Raw genomic sequence first — 20,579 nt, forward strand, 5'->3', positions numbered from 1 at the left:
AGGCATCTACCACATCTAACACATTTGTTTAAGCCATCTCCCGAGCCTATTTAACCACTTAAGCCCCAGAAGGATTTGCCCCCTTAATGACCAGGCCATTTTTTGCAATAATGCACTGCGTCAGTTTAAGTGACAACAATCATATACAATGTTGTTTCTGCACTATTTTTAGGCATCTACCACACAGTCTGTCCTTACCTCTTAGGCAGACGCATGCTATATAGACTGGTAACATTTAGAAATGGTTCCAGTAGTTAAACATGCAAACTGGTATATACTCATTAAAGGTTAATAGAAAACATAACAAACTCTGGTTGGTTAGCACACAATGCTACTAACACCAAAGTGCCCAATTATATCTCCATACAATGCATGGATATTCTTAAAGCTGAATTTGTATACAGGGTAATATTCTTAATAATTTGTCCCACCTTTGTGTTTTTTTCTAATTCTTGATTTTGAAGCTTCATGAAAATACCCTCTCCTATATTGGTATATGTACCTTATGGCAATGCCTGGGATTTCTGTGACTTTTTTTTGCAGTTGTTTCCCTATTAGCTCTAAAAAAGGCCAGAATTTACAAATAGGATTAACCACTAAGCTACAGAACTTCCAACAGGAGCTATCAAGCTCTCAGTAAATCAAACCTGTGGAAAACCAAAACACTTGGAATTGAATATGAAAGTCATCCCAAACAAAAATGGAGCACTGGACTCACACCATGCTTACATTATGGCTACAACAAAGGGGGTTTCCTGTGATTTGTCTAATTAAGTGGCAATGCATGATAAGTGGAATCCCATTACTGTCTATTGTGCCTTTGACACCTTTGCAATGTCCTTCCATGGGACTTCGGAATTGGTGCATGCACTTCTTTTGGTGTGATGTTTTTGGCCCCATAGATTTCAATGGAAATTCATGAATGCATGTGAATCTAAACTTCCAGCTTGAGTTTTTTTTGTTCCAATAACAAAGTCAATTTTAGTTTAACCTCCTCACACCCACGCTATAGCCGAATGCTACAGCGTGGGCCTTAATTGCCAGAAGGGTGTCAATAGACGTCTGTGCATGAGCTGCCTGCGCACCCCCTGCAGGCACGCTCTGTGATCACCGAGTCAATGAGACTTGGCTGATCACAAATCCTGGCCCCTTACCACACGATCAGCTGTTAGCCAATGACAGCTGATCATGTGATATAAACAGAAGATCGGTAATCTGCACTTTTTTCCCCCACGCTAATAGCGTGAAGGAAAAAAAAGCTGATCACTGGCTTCTGACAGAGGGACATCCGTCCCGAACAGGGAGAGGCACTGCTGCTATACAGTGCCCTCCAGTGCCCATCAGTGCCACCTACAGGTGCATATCAGTGCCACCTACAGGTGCATATCAGTGCCACCTACCAGTGACACCAACCAGTGCCCACCAGTGCCACCTATCAGTGCCCATAAGTGCTGTCAACCAGTGCCCATCAGTGCCACCTAAAAGTGCTGCCTATCAGTGTCACCTACCAGTGCCTACCAGTGCCCACCAGTGCCCATCAATGCCACCTATCAGTACCGCCTATCAGTGCCACCTATCAGTGCCCTTCAGTGCCACCCATCAGTGCCCTTTGGTGCCACCCATCAGTGCCACCCATCAGTGCCCATCAGTGCCACCTCTCAGTGCCACCTATCAGTGCCCACCAGTGTTGCCTCATCAGTGCCAACCAATGCCACCTATCAGTGCCCATTAGTGCCGCCTTATCAGTGCCCATCAGTGCAGCCTATCAGTGCCCATCAGTGCAGCCTATCAGTGCCTATCAGTGCTGCCTCATAAGCGCACATCAATGAAGGAGAAAAATGACCTGTTTTCAAAATTTTAGAACAAACTTATGAAACAGTTGTTTTTTTTTTCAAAATTTTCTGTCTTTTTTTTTTTTTAGCAAACAAAAAACCCAGCAGTGATTAAATGCCACCAAAAGAAAGCTCAATTTGTGTGAAAAAAATTATAAAAAACTTACTTTGGGTACAGGTTAGCATGGCCACACAATTGTCATTCAAAGTGTGACAGTGCTGAAAGATGGTCTGGGCAGGAAGGGAGTTTTAAGTGCCCAATAGCTTCTTATCCACCCCTGACAATATTTGAACAAGCAAGCCTTTGATTGGGAGTCAGATGCATTACCATTGCACCACAGAGTCACATACATGGGTGGGGGGTTGGGGGGGTGGTGTTTGCACTATTTTTAGGTATGTATCACATGGCCTGTACTTACCGCTCATGAAGACACATGCTATCTAGACTGGTATCATTTAGAAATGGTTCCAATAGTTAAACATGCAAACTGGCATATACTCATTAATGATTAATAGAGAACCTAACAAATTCTGGTTGGTTAGCACACAATGCTAATAACACCAAAGTGTCCAATTATATCTCCATACAATGCATATAAGATCTTGAAGCTGAATTTGTTTACACTGTAATATTCTTAATCATTGTGAGCCCATCTTTGTGTTTTTTCTAATTCTTTTGCTTTTGAATCCTCATGAAAGCATCCTTTCCTATATTGGTACATGTACCTTATGGCAGTGCCTGGGCTTTATGTGACTTTTTTTTTTGCAGTTGCTTACCTATTGGCTCTAAATGTGGCCAGAATTTATAAATAGGATTAACCACTAAACTAAAGAACCTCTAACAGGATCTATCAAGCGCTCAGTAAAACATGGGCAGATTTGACCAACCTTAATCATAATTTATATTATTACTCTGCTCTTGAACACACCAAAAACACATCATGTCTACCACCAAACAGTCTCAGAACACCACACACTCTGAGATGTCAGTACAGAGCGGTGGGGAATTTAGTGTAATCACACACTCATCCTCCTCCATTCACCATGCTTGCTTCTCTATAAGGAGAAACAGATAAGAATCACCCTCACTGATAATGCATTAGAACAGCGCCAGCCAAAACCCAAATGTGGGACTTCCATACTTAGGGAGACATTACTACTGTCACCCTTTCAAAAAGAATATCATGACATAATGACAAGGCTGCCTAATAACCACAAATATTAAAACAATATAAAACTCACCATCTCTTGCTGTGTTGTGCCCTGAAGCCACAAGAACAATTGACAGAACCTGTAAAACTTGCTCCAAAAAGACAGAATCTCAACTCAAGTCAAAGCTTCTGGCCATTATTTGTGGAGGAGCTATAGTCTCTGGAATCCACCCAGTAACATCCACAAAACCTTCAACCAATAACAACAATAGTAACTAAAATGGAGCGGTCAAGTGACCGTAACACACCAGGTGAGCAAAAAACTTAACAGGACACAAGAGCAGAAAAAAGACTAATTGCAGGAAGGGTTTTATACGGCCCCCAAGGACTGACAAAACAGTTACCGTATATGGATCATCTACGGTGATCATGCAGTGTTTGGACTTGCTGTGACAGATGTGTTAATGTCAGCTATTCTAACCCCAACCCATCAGAACCAGCTGGTCTATTTAACCCATGGCTTTCTTCAGGAGACCAGAACCTCTCAACCCAGCAGGTGAGGTAACACCTCCAAAGGTGATTGGCCAAAGAGGGTAAGTCTGTCCCACAACTTTCTTCTATAAATTAAGTAGTCTGAAAAAGTAGTCTGAACAATGAATATTGTATTCATCTTAAAAATTATATTCTACCTAGACCAGGGACCTCCAAACATTGGGAGCAAACAATGCCCCATCATTAGTATAAGTGGGAGCAATGGGGCCCCATCATTGGTGTCAGTGGGAGAAATAATGACTTGTCAGTTGGAGGAATAGTGTCCCAAGGGCCACAGTTTGGAGACCACTGTTCTAGACCACAGCTTAATGGATTGGAATGGTCTATCATTTTAATTTATGTATTTATTTTTAAATGTCTGTTTTTTTCTATTCATTGTCAATTGAATCTAGACTGGGAACTTGGGTATCCTTGATAATTTACTAGTGTGCTCCTCATTTTTCACATATTGATTGGCCTGCCTTGTCCCTGTACCCTTTGACAGGAATCAACCTAAGACTCGAGAAAACCTACTGTAGGTGCAGGACTGATAACTGGAGACAAGACATAGAGTTGGTTAAAGTAGAGCACCAAAACACTTGGAACTGGATATGAACATCACCCCAAACCGAAAAGGAGCACTGGACTCACAGCATGCATAGATTATGGGTGCAACAGGATTGCTTATGATTTGTCTATTTAAGCGGCAATATGATAAGTGGAATCCCATTACTGTCTGTTGGGCCGGCTCACACCTATGCAATGTCCTTCCATGTGACTTAGAAATCGGTGCATGCACTTCTTCTGGTGTGACATTTTTGGCCCCATAGACTTCAATGGAAACTCATGAATAAACATGAACCTAGACTTCCAGGTTGTGTTTTTTTTGGTTCCAATAGCAAAGTCACTTTTAGTTAGGGCCCCTTTCACACTGAGGCACTTTTCAAGCGTTTTAGCGCTAAAAATATCACCTGAAAAGCACCTCTCATGCCTCCCCAGTGTGAAAGCCCAAGTGCTTTCACACTGGGGCGGTGCGCTTGCGGGACAGGGAAAAAAGTCCTGCAAGCAGCATCTTTGGGGCAGTTTGCACCACTCCCAAAACGCCCTGCCCATTGAAATGAATGGGCAGTGCCGCCGAAGGGCCTGCAAGTCGATTCAGAAGCTCCGCAACACGGGTGCTTTTAACCCTTTCTTCGGCTGCTAGTGGGGGTTAAAAGCACTCTGCTAGCGACCATAAACAATGCCAGGCGCTTTCAGTGTGAAAGTAGTGTTAATAGCTTCTTACCAAAAGGGCTGACCCTGACGTGATTTGAACACGCAACCTTCTGATCTGGAGTCAGACGCGCTACCGTTGCGCCACAGAGTCAGATACAAGCTTGACTGTGCACTATTTTTAGGTATCTTTTACACAGTCTGTCTTTACCCCTTAAGAAGATATGCTATGTAGACTGGTAGTATTTAGAAATGGTTCCAATAGTTAAACATGCAAACTGGTATATACTCATTAACAGTTAATAGAAAGCCTTACACACTCTGGTTGGTTAGCACACAATGATAATGATAATATCCATACAATGCATCTAAATTCTTAAAGCTGAATTTATTTACACTGTAATATTATTAATCATTTTGTCCTACCTTTGTGTTTTTTCTAATTCTTGCTTTTGAAGCCTCATGAAAATACCCTCTCCTATATTGTTACATGTACCTTATGGCAGTGCCTGGGCTTTCTTTTTTGCAGTAGCTTGCCTATTAGCTCTTAAAACGTCCAGAATTTACGAATAGGATTAACCACTAAGCTACAGAACTTTCAACAGGCTCTATCAAGCTCTCAATAAATTAAACCTGGGTAGATTTGACCAACCTTAATCACAATCTATATTATATTCTGCTGTTAAACATACATCATGATTGCCAGCAAATTGTCTCAGAATACCACACACTCCAAGTTGTCAGTTCAGAGCAGTGGGGAGATTGGCATAATCACACACTCAGTCTCCTCCGTTCATCATGCTTGTTTCTCCATAAGAAGAAACAAGTAAGCATCAACCTCACCAGCAAAGTCTTGCCTCAATTCCCATCTTGTGTCAGAGTCAGAGGGTTTACAGAAGGCACCAGTCCTACTCGGTCTGGGGGTGTTTTTCTTAACTGGTGCATCCCCTGCTGCTATTGGGTAGGATGCTGCTGGAAGTTCACGAGAGGGCGATTGTGGGTCTTAGCCCCACAGGGCACGGCTGGTCGGTGGAGAGGCATTTTTCCAGGGGCCCACCTAGTGGGGGTACCCTCGGTTCTTGGAGGTGACTGGTGTTTTTGTGCCCATCAAAATGGCGAACCGAGGTCTTCGGGACTCTCTACGTTTTCTGGTGAGGCCAGAGTCCAAGGACAAGATTTCGTTGAAGTTGGTGGTGGTCGATGTGTTGATGGATGTCTGTAATGTCGGGGTAAGAGATATATTATGTCTGCAAGACTTTCCTATGCAAGGTATTTACGATGTAACTTTTTCATCTGTCGAGGTATGCTGGAATGCGTTTGATAGAGCAAAAGAGAAGAAGGAGACGGAGGTTATGAAATGTTTGGAAGTAATACCTCTTTTTATGCAAGATGAGAAAATGGTGATTGTTCATATGTATAATCCTTTGGCAGATCCAGCCATGGTAAGGACCTTCTTGGCAGGGTATTGTGAGGTGTTGAAAGGAGGGGAAAAAGTGTTAAACTGTTTCAAGATCTGGACAGGGAAATACTGTTTCTTTGCTAGGTTTAAACTTGACAAAGAATGTATTGGGGAGGTAAGACACCCTCCATCTGCATTTACCATAGGAGGAGAGAGAGGGTTTCTTTATTATCAGGGACAGCCGAACTATTGTCGGAAGTGTTTCTCTTACGGTCATGTTAGTACAGATTGTGACTTATCGCAGAGATGTCGATTCTGCAAACAAACGGGCCATAAAGCCAGTGATTGTGGACCTAGTTGGACATGTGACATATATCACAAAGCAGGACATTTTGCCAATGTGGTGAATACCAAAAATGGAAAAAGACTTTTGCTTGGGCCGCTGCTGGTGGGAAGAGTCAGGAGGAAGAGCAGAGGTCTGATAGTGAAGGGGATGGGGCCAGTGGGACTTCTAAGGTTTAGAGTCCGACGGGCGAGCTCCCTAAGGCTCAGACCAATGATGCGATGCCCAAGGAAACAGAGGGGAGTAGTGGTGTGGTAAGACCTACTAACGTAGTGGCTGTGGTGGTATGGCCCCCGCTGCTCCAGAAATCAATGCTGTGGAGGGCATGAAAACAGGACAAATGGAAGATCTGGGTGTGGCTCCTGGGCCTCCCCATGTAAAGGAAGAGATGGAGACCAGCGTTTTCGATGGACAGTGCCAAAACCCCCCCTGGGGAGGTGGAAGTGACTAGTAAGGGGGAAGAGCAGGCTGTTAGCTTGCCAACCAATCAGGATCTACTTTCTCCCATAGGACTTTTTGGTGATATGTCCTCCAGTGATGAGTCAGAGATGGTGGAGGTGGAGGCGGGGAGTGAGGAATGTTTTGAATGTGCCCAGCGAGAGATTTTGCCAGTGGAGGTTGTTATGCAACCTACAGTGAAACGGGCACGGGAGGAGGGGGAGGATACAGGGAGCGAGGCAGAGACCCCCCTTGCAATACATTTTTCTGGGGCCTCAGGGGATGAGGTCGCCAGTTCCCCTGGCCCGAAGAGGAGACAAATGAGAGCAGATGATGGGTTAGGTTCGGATGATGACCTTTAAAAAAGTTATGATGGCTTGTATGGCTTTCTTTTTCTTTGTGATGGCTTTAACCATCTGTTCTCTGAACGTAAGAGGGATGAGGTCGGGATGGAAAAATGCGGTGGTTCTAGTTTACCTGAGTGCTATGAGTGCAGATATATGCCTGCAGGAATGTGGGCTAGATGGACCGACTGGCATTGCGGAGTGGAGAGGTGGAACGGCTGTATGGAAACCTTGTTGTCGCTCAAGGGCAGAGGGGGTGGGTATTTTAATTAAAAATGGTAATGTCCAGGTGGTGTCCCATGAAATCTTGATCCCAGAAGATGTCTGTCTGTAGTACTGGAGTATGTTGGTGAAAGAATGCGTTTGATCAATTGCTATGCTCCTGCAGACAGAAGCGAGCGTAAAGATTTTCTTGAGGCCCTTCGATTACACCTTCCTGGTAGGATGACTACGATTGTGGCTGGGGATATTAATTGTGTCAGAAAGAGTGATGATCGGAGAGGGTCAGGGGATGGAGGTGTGGATTCTACCTCAAGGTTCCTTAATGATCTTGTTGCAGATCTTAGGTTGAGGGATGCTGCGGTTTTGGTGCAGGAGAACACACCTTCACATACTTATTTTTCTGACAGTGGGGCAGTCTCATCCCGTATTGATTTTTTCTTTGTGTCTGAGTTTCTGGAGGTGACAGATTATACGACTGATGCTGTTTTGTTTTCTGATCACAGGCTAATATCTTGTAAGGTGGAGGTGGGGGTTGGAGTGAAATTTGGTGGTGGGTTATGGAAACTAAACTGTTCTATCTTAGAAGATGAAGATGTGTGCAGGAGGTTTGAAATGTTCTTTGAGGAGTTGGTGCAGGAGAAAAAGAAATACGAAAACATATTACTGTGGTGGGATTGGATGAAGGGAAGAGTGGCTGGGTTTTTTAAGAAGATATGTGCACAGAAGGCGAAAGAGAGGAGGGAGGTGGAAGAGCGGCTGATGCAGAAGATTCATTTCTTGCACCAATGCAGAAGGATGGGATTGGTGGTTGATCAGGAGCTTGAAGAAGTTAGGGCTGAGAGAGCTGCTATATTGAAAGGAAAGGGCAAGAAGATCATCGTCGAAGCAAAAATCCAGGACATGCAGGAGGGGGAACGGTGCTCACGCTTCTTCTTTAAAAAAGTGGTGGATACTAGGAAAGTGATGAGGTCAATTTTGGCCGGAGAAGTGGAGGTGGAAGGGGAAAGAATGATGGAGGAGGTGGTGGCTTTTTATAAAGAACTTTATAGTGAGAAGAGTGTGGTTCGAGAGGAAGAGCTGACGGAATATTGTGAGGTGGTGGAAGGGTGTTTAGGGGAGGAAGAGGTGACAGGATTGATTGACCCTGTGATGGAAAGGAGGTGGAGTGTGTCCTGAAAAAGATGCCCAAAAATAAGACCCCTGGATGAGATGGGCTCCCTGCAGAGCTGTATGTGAGGTTTTGGGTGATTCTTAAAGGACATCTAGTGGAATTGATGAGGTTCTGTATTAGTACTGGAATAATCTCTTGCTCCATGAAGGAGGGGGCGATTGTTTTGATTTTCAAAAAGGGAGAAAGACGTGACATTAAGAACTGGCGCCCGATTACGCTGCTTAACGCGGACTACAAACTGTTGGCTAAGTCGCTGGCAAGTAGATTAAGTGTGGTGGTGGGGAAGTTGGTAGGTGAATGGCAGACCTGCGCAGTCCCCTGGCGTAGGATCATGGATAATTTGGTCTTGTTAAGAGATTTATCGTATTATGCCCAGATCAATAATATACCTTTGGCCCTGCTGGGGATTGATTTAGAAAAGGCCTATGATAAGGTCTCGCATGCCTTTTTATTCAAAGTATTGGAGGGAATGGGCTTGCCTGGGCCAATACTGAAAGTTTTAAGGGGCTTATATTCTGGTGTGGTGAGTCAGGTTTTAGTTAATGGGAGCCTGTCTGTTTTCTTCCCAGTTCTCTCAGTGGTTAGGCAGGGGTGTCCCCTCTCGCCTATTCTCTTTATTTGTGTGATAGAGCCAATGTTGAAACACGTGCAGAGGGATAAGGGACTGAGAAGAATGTTTATCCCTGGCAGCAATGGCGGACATATCAAATCCATATGTTATGTGGATGATGTGACTTTTACCTGTACATCAGAAGCAGATGTGAAAAGAGCGAGTTGCAGTTGAGCTTACTTAGCAGTGTATCCAGTCTAAACGTTAATTGGCATAAAAGTCAAGTATGTGTAATGAGCGGTACGTGCAAATTGGAGAATGTCAGGGTCAAAGTGACAGAGAAAATTGTACTACTGGGAACACACTTCGAAAGAGATCTGTCAAACCAAGTCGATGATGAAAAAGTAATGGGGAAAATTTCTAAGAAGTTGGACTTTTGCAGATCTAGACGTCTGACGTTGACTGGCAAAACATTAATCGTCAAAGCAGTAGTGTTGCCACTACTCTTGTACTTCAGCTTGATCTTTCCGCCTGGTGTCAGATGGGTCCAGAAAGTGACACGTAGCCTTTTTGTTTTCTTTTGGGGCGCAAGAATGGAGAGAGTTGCTCGAGCCGTGGTTATCAAGAAGATAGAATTGGGGGGTATGGACTCCTGGATGTCCCTACCTTCCTCAGCATGCATTATTGGCTAGGCCATTATAAAACCTTTTCAAGTGGTGGGAAAGTAGCATGTCTAATGCGGTATTTGGCTGGTTGGTCCTTGGAAAGATGGGGTTGGTGCGGAATGGATTTGTCAAAACCTGTAGCTTTGGTTCACCCTTCTTTCTATTCCCGGTTGGAACAGTTCCATAGGGAGCATGGATTGAGGGAGTTGGGGGCTGCAGCAGTAGGAAAGACTGGATTAAAGAGGTGGCTGAATAAAGATAATGTGGTGACTAATATTAGAGGACTTGGGTCCAGATTGACTGAGATATGCTGGAAGAGGTTTTCTATCGATGGAGTTACGAATAAACAGAAAGAAATCGCTTGGATAGCCTTCCAAAGGTGTCTTTTGACTAGGACCTTCCTTAGGGCCAGAGACCTGTCTAGAGTGGAGGGATGCCCAAGAGTGGGATGTGGTGGTTTGGAGACGGTTGAGCATGCACTTTTTGATTGCTTATTTGTTCGTAGGGTAAAGAGAAAGTTGGCTCCTATAATGGACTGTATTCTTTGTGTTAAGGATATGGACTTTGTGTGCTGTTTTTTTGGGTTGGTGGAGGGAAGCATGGATAGGCAAAGGAAGGTGTGGATTTTTATGGCCATTCTGAGGGAGGTGCTATGGGATATGAGGTGTTGGAAGGTGAGAGGAAGACAAGCTGCATCTGAGGAAGACTGTGTTAATTTATGTCTGGCTAAACTGTATGTGGTGCTGCTGGTGGATAGGAGGAGGATGGGTGTGGAGGATGCGGATGAGTTCTGGAGGTGGGGAAGGTGGAAGGGTGGGTGAGGAGGAATGTGAGGTATGTTTTTACTTACCTGTGTTATTTTTTATGTTTGTTTTTATGAAGAAAAAGAGTTAATAAGAAAAATGACTTACCTGGATGATGATTGAAGCGCAGTACTAGAAAGAATCGCTGGTTGGTTCTTGATGAAAGAGTATTGTACGCTGGAATCTGAAGGAAAATTAAAAAAAAAAAAATCTTTTCTTATCAGTTTCTAGAGGAGGCGCTGTGCCACTCTCGTAGGGGAGAGCCAGCAAATCCAATGGTGTTATAGTGCCTGGAAAGGCGGTTTCAGCAGGGACTATGCCAAGCTGCCCGACAGATACTGGGGGCTGGCCGATGGTTGAGTCTGAGCCGTCCAGAAGGGTGCTCCTGGTGAGGATGGGTGCTGCATCTGGGTCTGGCCAGAGGGTCGGGTCCCTGGCCTTCTGGTCTGGATTGTGGTAGCTCTAGCTATGGACAGTTTTTCGGGAGAGAACACCAGCTCCTCTCTAGATGGGGGGGAGGAGCGGTTAGTATTCCCGACTGTAATTAGGAAGGAGTGATGGGAGCAACGGTGGGGCCTGATGGTAAAGGGCTCTCACCAAGCTCCCTGAACTTCATGCCTTTCTGCCTGGAGTGGGGGCTGCTGTGGTCCGGGTTGTTAGTCAGGGTTGTTCCTAAAAGCCTATGTGCTTCTGGAGTGGCAGTCCAGGGGTGCCATAAGATCACAGTGAGTGAGGGTCACTGCACCATAGAACACTCTTTTTTTTTTTAGCACCTGCCTCTTGGGCCGGGCCTTTTGGCTGGGACCAGAGGATATTTTTTATTCCTGGCCGTAGTACTTGGTCATTGTTTCACACAATGGCCACTTTTTCACTCTCCACTTATTCCTTCCCCACTTTATTTTATTTATTGCCTGTGTTTGTCACTTTTTGTATTTTTGTGTTGTACATAGTTTGTTGCACTGTGTGATGAGTAGAGTTGCAGGTCCTCGGGCTTGTCCTGAAAATCTTGGGAAGGGGTGGACATGGCCTTTTGGCTTGGTTCGCCCTCTCTCATGGGGCCTCCCTTCAGGGGAGCCCACCTAGTATTTGGGTGGGTCTGTTTCGGCAGGCCCTCCAGAGAAGCGGGTCCATCTGGTTTTCGGCCAGATGGACCAAGTGTAAGTACCCTTGTTCCCGTCTGCAGCCTAACACCCCGGGGGATTCAGGGCAAGGCCCTCTGATTTTAGAGGGCTTGTGTTCCCATTGTACTTTTTTGTGTTTCACTCTTTATGAGTGTGCACATTTTTTTGGCACCGGGTGAAGTTTTTGGGTGTGTTTGCACGCCATGGGCTTTCAAAAAAAAAATGGAGACAATACTACTGTCATCCTATAAAAAAGAAAATCATGACATAATAACAAGGCTGCCTAGTAATAACCACAAACATTAAAACAGTATAAAACTCTGCCTCTGTTGTATTGTGACAAGAAGAGATAAGAACAACTGACAGAAAAGACAGGAGGTTGAGGGAGGTTGAACCTCCCCTAACCGCAGCTGCTCCTAAATGATCCTCAAAAGCCTATGTGTACATGGACATACAAGCTTTTATAGAGTTGAGTTTAGGAGCTTTGGCAAAAAAAACTGCAAAAGCTCCTAAACTCAGGTTTAGGAGCTGTAGTATACATGAAGCCTAAAAAATGACTGAAACTGAGTGGTTGAGTGACTCCAACACGCCAGGTGAGTAAAAACTTAACAGGACACAAGAGTAGCATGAGAATTAAATATATAAAGGGTTGTACAGAGCACTTAGGGACAGACAAAACAGTTATATGGATCCTGTCTGTGGCAATCATGCAACATATGGACTTGCTGTAACAGGACGATGCGCTGATGTTAAAAATCCTAACCTCAACCCATCAGAAGCAGCTGGTTCATTTTACCTATGGGCACTTCAGGAGGGCAGAACCTCTCAACTCAGCAATGGAGGTAACATCTTCCAAGGGTCTTGGCCAAAGGGAATAAGTCTGTCCCACAGCCTGGGATTATACTTACCTTCAGCCGAATACAGCAATGGGACCCAGTCTGCTGCACATGCGTGCCATGGTCCTGTTCATTTTAATGAGTAGCTGTACTCATGGCAGTCTCCAGTAGGCTTATGCCGCGTACACACGGTCGGACTTTCCGCATACTTGGTCCGGCGGACCAGAGTGTGCCGGACAATCCGCCCGTGTGTAGGCACCGGCGGACTTTTCCGGCGGACTTTTTCCCAAAAGCCCGCCGGACCTAGATTTGAAGAAAGTTCTAAATCTTTCCGCCGGACTCAGTTTCGGGCGGAAAGTCCGCTCGTGTGTGTGCTGGTCCGACGGAAAGCCCGCTCGTGTGTAGGCTGGTCCGACGGACCAGATACAACACGAGGGCAGGGTATTGCATCTCACGCTCGCTACAATAGGAAAAACACATTTTCCTATTGCGGCGAGCGCGGGGCATACCAGGCCCTTAGGTCTGGTATGGATTATAAAGGGAAGCCCCTACGCCGAAAAAAACGGCGTGGGGTCCCCCCTAAAATCCATACCAGACCCCGATCCGAGCACGTAGCCTGGCCGGTCAGGAAAGGGGGTGGGGACGAGCGAGCGCCCCCCCCCCTCCTGAACCGTACCAGGCCGCATGCCCTCAACATGGGGGTGGGTGCTTTGGGGGAGGGGGGCGCCCTGCGCCCCCCCCCAAAGCACCTTGTCCCCATGTTGATGAGGACAAGGGCCTCTTCCCGACAACCCTGGCCGTTGGTTGTCGGGGTCTGCGGGCGGGGGCTTATCGGAATCTGGGAGCCCCCTTTAATAAGGGGGCCCCCATATCCCGGCCCCCCCACCCTATGTAAATGAGTATGGGGTACATGGTACCCCTACCCATTTACCTAGGAAAAAAGTATAAGTAATAAAACACACTACACAGGTTTTTAAAATATTTTATTAAACAGCTCCGGGGGGGGGGATCTTCCTCCGGCTTCGGGGGTCTTCTTCCGGCTTCGGGGGTCCCTCCGCTTCATCTTCTCCCGGCGTCCGGTTGGTTCTTCTCCGCTCTCTTCTCCCGGTGTTCCTGTTCTTCGGCCGGCTCCTCTGCTGTCTTCAATTAGCTCTCTTGCCAGCAGAGGTCCGGACTTCTGGGCTTCTGGGCTTCTGGGCTTCTTCTCTTCTCTTCTCCAGATGTTGACACGACGCTCTCTCCTGCTGGACTGCTCTCCGAGGGCTGCGTTGTGACTTATATAGGCGGAGACCCCGCCCCCTTTTGATGTCACAGTCCCTGGGCATGCTGGGACTGTGACGTTTTAGGGGGCGTGGTCACTGGGTGATGTTGACCACGCCCCCTAAAACGTCACAGTCCCAGCATGCCCAGGGACTGTGACATCAAAAGGGGGCGGGGTCTCCACCTATATAAGTCACAACGCAGCCCTCGGAGAGCAGTCCAGCCGGAGAGAGCGTCGTGTCAACATCTGGGGAAGAGAAGCCCAGAAGCCCAGAAGTCCGGACCTCTGCTGGCAAGAGAGCTACTTGAAGACAGCAGAGGAGCCGGCCGAAGAACAGGAACACCGGGAGAAGAGAGCGGAGAAGAACCAACCGGACGCCGGGAGAAGATGAAGCGGAGGGACCCCCGAAGCCGGAAGAAGACCCCCGAAGCCGGAGGAAGATCCCCTCCCCGGAGCTGTTTAATAAAATATTTTAAAAACCTGTGTAGTGTGTTTTATTACTTACACTTTTTTCCTAGGTAAATGGGTAGGGGTACCATGTACCCCATACTCATTTACATAGGGTGGGGGGCCGGGATCTGGGGGCCCCCTTATTAAAGGGGGCTCCCAGATTCCGATAAGCCCCCCGCCCGCAGACCCCGACAACCAACGGCCAGGGTTGTCGGGAAGAGGCCCTTGTCCTCATCAACATGGGGACAAGGTGCTTTGGGGGGGGGGGGGCGCAGGGCGCCCCCCTCCCCCAAAGCACCCACCCCCCATGTTGAGGGCATGCGGCCTGGTACGGTTCAGGAGGGGGGGGGGGCGCTCGCTCGTCCCCACCCCCTTTCCTGACCGGCCAGGCTGCGTGCTCGGATCGGGGTCTGGTATGGATTTTAGGGGGACCCCACGCCGTTTTTTCGGCGTAGCGGGGTTCCCCTTTATAATCCATACCAGACCTAAGGGCCTGGTATGCCCCGCGACGGGGCTAGTAAGGTGTCAATCTCGCCGATAAAAGCGGCAAGATTGACATCCTTTTCTAGTCCCGTCGCACCTGAGTCACGTTCAAAATGAACGGACTTGTCCGTGTGTGGGCAAGTCCGTTCATTCTGAAAGTCCGCCGGAACTCCGGCGAAAGTCCGTCGGAAAGACGGGCGGACTTAGCCCGCCGGAAAGTCCCGGCGTGTGTGGGCAAGTCCGTCCGTTTTAAAGTCCGGCGCACCTGGCGGACAAAGTCCGTCGGAAAGTGTGCCGGACCAAGTAGGATAGAAAGTCCGCTCGTGTGTACGCGGCATTAGACAATCACTGTCATTTTCCACTTAGTCATTCACCACATACTGTATTATATTATATTATATTATACAGTGAAAAGCCGAATTGTTACAACATTTTGATTTTATATGAAGTCCCTTCCAAGATACAAGAAATATTGCCCACACGGAGGTTGAACCCACCACCTTCACTTTATTGGCATGCAATTCATTTTTTAACAGTGGGCACCATTGTTGTATTCAAACACGTCCCATTTTACGCCAGTTGTACACCAAAGAAAACAAAATCTGACATAACCTATTCAACACTATCATATGAATCCTTGTAATTTTCATTAAACTCAACCACCTCTCTTTGACATTCTCAAATTGGTCATTCTACTATTCTCAAATCTAATTTATAGCAAAAAGAATGATAATTATATAAATCATGTACATAATTTTTACATGTGTAAATATAATAGTATTATATTTTTATATGTGTAACTATGATGACATACCATCAGTGGTCACCTGCAGATGAAGGGCCTCATGAATGAAGGACCTTTTTAAACAGATTCAAAAACACTTCTCAGAACTCTTCTTCTATCCAAGGCTTCTAAAGTTTTAATGATTACAGACCAGTAATGGCTTGCCTATTAAGTATCCAAGGCAGTCAAACTCATCATCATCATCACTAGTCTTATTAGGTATCAGTATAAGAACAGTGGGCACCTGAATTGCCTCAAAATTAGTCACATGCCATCCCAAACCAAAAATAAAAGTTAGGCATGCACTGGGTAGGCCTAATATCCCTGAATAAAACTGCTGCTGCTGGCCAGTTTTTCACAGCTGTATCTTCTACTGTATATTTAAATCTTGTAGTAAAACCCCAGCCTGTCTTATGCCTCGTACACACAATCAGATAATCAGATTATAAAAATTGCTTTCAGATTGATTGCACGATAGTCTGATCGTTTCGACAGCCGATCACGACAGTTCGTCCAACAATATCCGAAGGGATAAACATGAAAACTTTGCTCGGCCAATAGCCCATTGAACGACAATCATTTAACCAGTACAGTATGCATCCGCTAAAAATCGATAGATAAACACCATGCATGATTGGAAACACGAAAATAACCCGGAAGGAGATGGGAGAACGTAAACCATGTTAGTACAGCGAAACTTCTCCAACATACGAACAGAAAATTGTTTGCAGCTATCACAATGTACACGAAAATGCCTCTACAATACTAACAGAAATATCCAAAAGGCATGGCAAACATAGGGGTCATACGTATTTGACATCATTTCCGATATGTATGTAGCGCAGGGGTTTTGTTACCCAAAATATCATGTGTTGTTCTTTAAATAAGGGTTTGGCTCCCTCTAGTGCAGTGGTTCTCAACTGGGGGTCGAATGATGATTTTCCAGGGGTTACCAAATCCTGGGCTGTTCCTGAAGTCTGCACTGCTCCTCCCAGCCTTTTCGCCCAGAACGTCTGTCCCTGTAGCCTGTGGCTGCCCACTCAGCCTCTTCACAGCTGCCCATTCAGTTCAGAGCATGGCTGGGGGGCAGTGACTAGAGGTCAGCTGACTGATGAGGAATGTGAAGTGGAAGGGGCTGAAGGATTTCGGCATAGGTGTCACTGCTGCGAGACACCACAAAGTCGGAGACACAGTGAGTAACACTACCTGTGATTATTGTTGCAATTAAAAGTCCCCACTACAGTTCTCAGATCAGCAGATGACTTTTGATCAATAGCACCTAAGTTGGCTGATCAGAACTCCCCCCAGCACTGCCACTCATCCCAACTCCCCGCTAGCACAGAGAGAGAGAGAGAGAGAGAGAGAGAGAGAGAGAGAGAGAGAGAGAGAGAGAGAGAGAGAGAGAGAGAGAGAGAGAGAGAGAGAGAGAGAGAGAGAAGAGAGAGAGGAGAGATGAGAGAGAGAGAGAGAGAGAGAGAGAGAGAGAGAGAGAGAGAGAGGAGAGAGAGAGAGAGAGAGAGAGAGAGAGAGAGAGAGAGAGAGAGAGAGAGAAAACAAAAAAGACCGCGAGAGAGGGATGGGGAAAAAAAACAAGAAGTTAGGATAGAGAGAGATAAAAGGGAAAGAAAGGAGAACAAAAAGAAAGAGTGGTACATCCTAAGTGGAAGGGACTCTGGGAGCGCTAAATATCCATGGGTTAGGGGCGCAAATTACTTGTCTTGCCTTGGGTGCTGTCAACCCACGTTACGAAAATAATTTTACCGTTAGGGGTCCCCACAACTTGAGAAATTTTCTCAAGGGGTCACGGTGCTAGTAAGGTTGAGAACCACTGCTCTAGTGACCACTAAAACTTTGTCAGACTTTGTCTCTATTTTTGAAGCTAACAGTTATGCATTGTGGGATTGGTAGTCAGATGAGGAAGTGACTCTTGTGCTTAAATTAGTCTGGGAACTACTGACCCACAATGCCAAGTCACAGAACAGCCTGCTGGGTAAGCAGATAAAAGAACAGGCGTAGCATGCTTTCGGTCTCTCCAGACGCCATTCAGCAACCAGCAGGGAGAGCTCAGCAAGCAGATCGGTGTGCAGTGCCAGGACATCTGGAAGTTTCCTGCATCTCAGCCATCCAGAGGAGTGGTATAGCGTGGCGGCGCCATCTTCCATCAGACTGAGACAACCTAGGAGGAGAGTCTGGACGGAGCCTCTGGTCTATTGTGTTGAGCAGGCACCTGCCTATTTCAGTAGAGTGCATTATTAACTGAGCGAGTTGTTTACAGACTGCTGGTGAGACTTGTAGTCCCAAAGAAGTGATCTCACTTATCCATAGGCTGCATACAGTTGAACTCCAGGGTTTGTCTCTCCTGTGTAGGGTTGCCACATCATCCCTTTAATCCAGGACACACATTAATTACACAGGTTATGTGGTTGATTAAGGTGGTAATTAAACTCACTTGGTGCCTTATCTGCATTAAATCAGCCTCAGAACCTGTGTCATTCATATGTGACCTGGATTAAAGGGATGATGTGGCAACCCTACTCCTGTGCTATAAAGTCAATACTGAATTGCATCCACTGACAAGGAGGAAGTATTCTAAGTGTCCTATATCTTCAGTTACACAGTTACCAGCGCATCAGTTATTCTGCCGCTTGCTTTCTATTTGTTTCCCTGTTTGGATTACAAATACTGCAGTCTAAAACTATGGGCTATCTGGAGATATCTGAAGACAAGGACCTTTTATCATCTTTTACAAAGCGTCATGGTTCTACTTTGCATTTGGGACATTGCATTACAACCTAGGGGGAGCCCTTGAGTATAGGTTAACTATTGCATTGTGTCATTATATGTGAAAGACATTACTTTGCAATTTGGCGTGTTGTGTTGAGGCTTCAGTGGGAAGGTGTTTGATATAGGTCTTTGAGGATATCGGATTTATTTATTTTTGTTCCACTGTACCCCTATACTCTATACACTGATTATTGAATTTACAGTTCTCATATCCGTATTGATTGATATCCGCTGTCATTTACTGTATCATTCTCTGCAGCTATTACCTTTTGTACCATCACCCCCTCCCTTAGAATGTAAGTTCTACGAGCGGGGCCCTCCTGTACCTTTTGTATTGAACTGTACTGTAATTGGGTTGTCCCCCCTATACATTGTAAAGCGCTGCGTAAACTGTTGGCGCTATATAAATCGTGAATAATAATAATATCTGACCACATTGTTCCTTATGTTTATTGTCCATTTCAGTAAACTTTCTGAGTGGTTAATTGATATTCTGTGTGAGTCTCTATCTGTTATTATAGCTGGTGAAGTGACCGGTTCCAAGGTTACAGTAAATATACTGTATAGTGTATCACTACTGTGTTTCTCTCTACTGCTGGGTCCCACACTAATATTACCATACAGGTGTGCCAGAGGGGTTGAGTCCTTACTTGGGTTGAGAGGCAGGGTGCAGAATTGAACATTTATCAGCAGCTCCTCCGGGGGTAGTGCTACACGTAGCTACAGGAAGGTTTTCCAGAATTGTGCGAAAAAAAATCGTACATTTCGTAGAGCGAAAAATGCACTGTTGCATTTGATATTAGTATTATGCAACAAAATGCGAACGATAAGCCGTACGATTATCTGATCGTGTGTACGAGGCATTTGTCTCTAATAAATTTGGGCCTAGTCTTGCACATTAAAAACATTCTGCTGCTGAGAACTTTTTTTTCACTGCTGTATCATTTGCAGTCCTTTAATTCTTGAAGAAATTTTGATACACAGGACAGTTTACCATCAGTGAGATTAAAGATAATGTGAATGAACTACTTGTCAATTTTTATTTGACAGTCAATCAGGTCTATTACAGCTTGATAAAAAAAGTATTTATTGCTGCTAAAGCTACTTGATTTTTTTTTAAATCTGATATAAACCAGAATGGGGTGCTGCTGTGTGTGTAAGCCAAGCTTATTGAAAGAAAAAAAAATCCACTTCCAAGTATGCAACACTGTTGCTGAGACCATGAAAAACATACTGTTCCATTAACCACTTGCTTACTGGGAACTCTTTAATTGACAATTGCGCGGTCATGCTACAGTTTACCCAAATTAAATTTTTATCATTTTTTTTCACACAGATAGAGCTTTGTTTTGGTGGTATTTAATTGCTGCTGGGTTTTTTACTTTTTGCTAAATAAAACAAAAAGGGACCGAAATTTTGAAAAAAAAAAACAAAACAATTTCTTAGTTTGTTATAAAATTTTGAAAACAGGTAATTTTTCTCCTTCACCGATGTGCGCTGATGAGACTGCACTGATGGGCACTGATAGGCAGCCCTGATGGGCACTGATAGGCAGCACTGATGGCCAGAGATAGGCACTGATAGGTGGCACTGATAAGCACTGATGAGGCGGCACTGATAGGTGGTACTGAGAGGTGGCACTGATGGTTGGCACTGATGGGCACTGATGGTTGGCACTGATGGGTGGCACTGAAGGGCACTGATAAGCGGCACTGATAGGTGGCACTGATGGGCACTGATGGGTGACACTGATGGGCACTGGTAGGTAACACTGATGGGCAGCACTGATCTGTGGCACTGATTATTAGACAATGATGAGCATTGATTGGCAGCACTGATGGGCAATGATGGGTGGCACTGTGGGCACTGGTAGGTGGCACTGTGGGTACTGGTAGGTGGCATTGGTAGGTGGCACAGTGGGCACTAGCAGGTGACATTGGTGGGCACAGCCGCAGCTTTCTGAGTGAGGGACCGATGTCCCTCTGACTGAAGCCAGTGAGCGGCTTTTTTTCCCCTCAGGCTGACAGCGTGAGGGAAAAAAAAATACTGATTACGAGCTTCTGTTTAGATCACGTAGTAAGGGGATCGACCCCTTACTCGGATCTGTGATCAGTCGAGTCACATAGACTCGGCGATCACAGAGCGCGCCAACCGCACAGACTGCGCTTGCTCTTGACATCCAGGGATGCCCTCCCGGCA

At 45.7% G+C, this 20,579-nt stretch overlaps 3 non-coding genes across 3 annotated transcripts; all 3 read right to left on the minus strand.

Moving 5' to 3' along the window:
• Positions 1-2,792: 2,792 nt before the first annotated feature.
• Positions 2,793-2,927, minus strand: LOC141135754 (U8 small nucleolar RNA). Its single transcript, XR_012243611.1, has one exon. It is a non-coding gene; the product is annotated as a U8 small nucleolar RNA (small nucleolar RNA).
• Positions 2,928-4,808: 1,881 nt separating this feature from the next.
• On the minus strand, positions 4,809-4,880 carry TRNAW-CCA (transfer RNA tryptophan (anticodon CCA)). Its single transcript has one exon. It is a non-coding gene; the product is annotated as a tRNA-Trp (tRNA).
• Positions 4,881-5,440: 560 nt separating this feature from the next.
• On the minus strand, positions 5,441-5,575 carry LOC141135757 (U8 small nucleolar RNA). Its single transcript, XR_012243613.1, has one exon. It is a non-coding gene; the product is annotated as a U8 small nucleolar RNA (small nucleolar RNA).
• Positions 5,576-20,579: the final 15,004 nt, after the last annotated feature.

The sequence above is a fragment of the Aquarana catesbeiana genome, linkage group LG03, assembly GCF_042186555.1.
Source record: "Aquarana catesbeiana isolate 2022-GZ linkage group LG03, ASM4218655v1, whole genome shotgun sequence".
NCBI classification, from domain to species: Eukaryota; Metazoa; Chordata; class Amphibia; order Anura; family Ranidae; genus Aquarana; species Aquarana catesbeiana.